The sequence below is a fragment of the Rhipicephalus sanguineus genome, chromosome 3 (assembly GCF_013339695.2).
Source record: "Rhipicephalus sanguineus isolate Rsan-2018 chromosome 3, BIME_Rsan_1.4, whole genome shotgun sequence".
NCBI classification, from domain to species: Eukaryota; Metazoa; Arthropoda; class Arachnida; order Ixodida; family Ixodidae; genus Rhipicephalus; species Rhipicephalus sanguineus.
Window position 1 is genome coordinate 1,506,841 of NC_051178.1, and position 3,573 is coordinate 1,510,413.

Genomic DNA, 3,573 nt, shown 5'->3' on the forward strand with positions numbered 1-3,573 from the left:
ATTGCCGTTATGCAGTGGCACTGATTGATTTTCACAGCAAATGGCCAGAAGTTTTTTTTTTCAAGACAAGTTTCTACGGCGACGGTCAAGAACTTTCTGCTACAAGTGTTTTCTCGTGAAGGCTACCCGAGTGAAATAGTTTCCGACCACAGACCGCAGTTCAGCTCTGCTGAATTTGAAGAGTTCCTTCAGGAACGCGGCATATGCCATTGCTTTTCTTCTGTTTACCACCCGCAAGCAAACGGGCTTCTAGAAAGGTTTAACAGAGTTCTCAAATCTATTGTCCAGATGGCAGTATACGAGCGGCGTGATACGTATCCGTGTCGCCGTGACAGGCTATTTGGGGGTCTACCGCTGCACACCTCATGCCACAACGGGTGTTGCACCCACTGTTTTGCTGCACGGACGACTACCACGAACACGCTTAAGCGTTGTTGGATTACCGGATTCTTCATTTCATGAAAATCCAGCACGGGTGATGAAATCGCTTCTTCCAAGCTTCTTCCAAGCTTCTGAAAACCAAGCTTCTTCCTAACTTTACACAGACTGCCGTCGCGTAGCCCGAACAAGACACTTTGCCGTCTGCGACTACGTCCGCATGAGAAAGTCGTTAGTTCACAGGAAAATATCTTCGCACTTTTCGGAACCGTGGAAGATTATTGAGCAACGAGGGCCAGCTTCATCTCTTTTGGATGACAGTCGAGTGTGGAACGCCTCCAAATTTCAAGTGATACACCCAGAAGCTGCGGAGAAGTTCACAGGTAATCGACCTGGTATTCTATAGTGGACTCTACCACTACCTGACGAGTCTCTTCAAGGTGGTGCATTTCCTGCGAGTGAACAACATGCCGACTGTCCATCTACGTCACGGCAAGAAATAGCAGCACAAGCCAGCAGTGAATCAAGTACTCAGCCGTCTTCACTGCAAGACAAAATGACCGGCCAACCACCACGGAAGAGCGCACGAGTTAAAAAAACTCCGTTGAAGCTCAGGGACTATGCGTTACGCAAGCGATAGTTTTTTTTTTATCAACCGGGGAAATGTTGTATATGAAAGAAGATGAGGATGGTCGCGTGGGGACATGAAATAAAGAAGATGATGTTCAGGCATCGGATGCATCGTTCCTCTGTGTTCTAAATACAACAGCTCCCTGAGGCGGTCGTTGATACACCGGCCCGTTTGACCGATGTAGGTCTTGCCACAGCTCAGGGAAATTTCATATACAACCCCTTTGGCATAACGCCTGAAAGGTTTCACATGCCCCTTTTGGCACCCTTGCTGCTTAGCACGAGGGATATGTTCAGGAAACTAAGGCACCAACTCGCGCAAAAACAAGTTCTTTTAGAGTTAACACTTTCCTGTCTGCGTGGAAATAGGCTAACTTTGGGTACTCTAGTAAACAATTTTTCTGCTGCCACAGAATATTATTGATACTATAATATATGGTACGAAATTGTAGAACAAGGAATGCACTTCGTAATCGTATTAAACTTAAGCAAATATTTGTAAAGAATTTTACGATAAGAAGAAAATATTTTACAAGAACGAGAACACGCTGTAAAAACATCAGTGCTGCTTTGCAACAATTCAACACACACAAAAAAATTCGAAATATACATTTGAACAAAATATTTCATATACAATATCCCTGCAAATATAAACTTTCTATCTGCAGTCGTTATTCAGATACAAAGGAAAATGTTAGCCTTAGTGGCTATCGTGCCACCACGCAATGCGGCGAATGTGATGCGGTGAAGCACGATTTGTGCATTGTGTTTCGCAGAAAACATTCGTTTTCTGCGTTACCTTTTGCTCAAGAGTATGCATTCATGCATATTTATTAGTTGAGTTGCGCATCTTGGTGATTATTTCTTAGGCAAAGAAGAGAATGAAGAAATCGACGGCTCCGAAGAAACGCCGTGCGGCACTACGGAGCCCAATGCCGGGGTCCACTCCGGGTCGTTTTCTCGAGCTAAACTCCACTTGTTCAGCAGAAGCCGGCATGTGGTGCCGCCCAAACGATGTTGACACCCCGTGGATAGGAACTGTGACCTTTAGATCATGCCGGATATCATTCGAGCGGAGCGCGGCAGTGACGACTCGGTTCGTAGATAAAGACGAAAGTTACCGGCGGATACCTGTTGACGCTCCACGGCTGTTTGACGCACTTTCGCTGTCTATGCAGAAGGCCGATGAGTCAAAATCATATTGCCACGTGCATTTCTTATCATATTTGCTGGGTTTTCGCCCACAAAGACTGTCAGCAATGCTTAGCGCAAACCGCACCTTATTGTTCGAGAAGCTTCACGATTATTGTAGATCGTTTTGTTGAGATTGCGCGCAAGACGTGAACACTCGAGCTTATTCTAGAACTTGCGCGACAACCAGTAATAACGCTGGAATATTCGACGACACATGTATAAATGCCAACGCGCTTCACTGCTTGTCAGTTTTATTGATGACCGACGCCCAGTTCGCCTATATCAGTGTACAGTGTGTATTGCTGTAGTTTGAGTTTTCTTTTCCCGGCCACAAGTTCGGCCAAACGAAGAGTTTCATCTGGAACACGCCGGCTGTTGTCTTCATTGACGTCACGACCACGTGACATCTGGTGGAGGTGCTTCCCGGTCCATCTACCGAACGCCTCCCCTCCAGCCATGAGCCAAGCCCACACTGTCAAGGGGATATCGATACCAACGCTGACCAGCGAGCCAGCCACAGGCAGCAAGGTCTACCGCCAGAGTACGGGCCTCTACCTGAAAAGACCAGGCAAACCAAGACCCTGACCTCGACCACAGCGACGATGACAGCCCCTGTGCCGCTTGCACCAATTCTGCTCCGGCAACCTAGAGAGCCGCCAACCTTCCGCGGATCGTCGTTCGAAGACCCGGAAACCTGGCTTGAAACATACGACCGTGTCGCCGCCTTTAACAACTGGAGCACCGAAGACAAGCTGTGTCACTTCTACTTCTACCTGGAAGACGCGGCAAGAACCTGGTTTGAGAATCTGGAGTCCTCACTTCAGACCTGGGATCTTCTCCGCAGCGCATTCCTGCACCCGTTCACAAGCGTCGTCCGCAGGGAAAGGGCCACTTCCTTGCTGGAGACCCGGGTGCAGCTGCCAAACGAAAACGTTACCATCTTCACGGAAGAGAAGACTAGAGTTTTCCGTCAGGCCGACGCTGCGATGGCTGAAGACGAAAAAGTTCACCTGCTCATGCGGGGTGTAAAACAAGAACTTTTCGCGGGACTTGCACGTCGTGGGCGGGTCCGCAACCCGCCCACGACGGTCGCCAGATTCCTCACCGAGGCTACGACTATTGAAAAGACACTGGACATGCGGACAAAACAGTACTACCGCTCGCCGCTGTCTGCAACCTATTCCGAAGTGCACTCACTAGCCACCGACGACTTGCGTGAAACCATCCGAGCGATCGTGCGGGAGGAGTTGCGCAAGCTGTTACCTTCGCCGCAGCCTCGAGTGGATTTGATCGCAGGCATTTTCCACGAGGAAATGCAACAGTCACTGGGTGTTCCTCAGCCGGCACTGCCGCAGCTTCAAGCAATGAGTT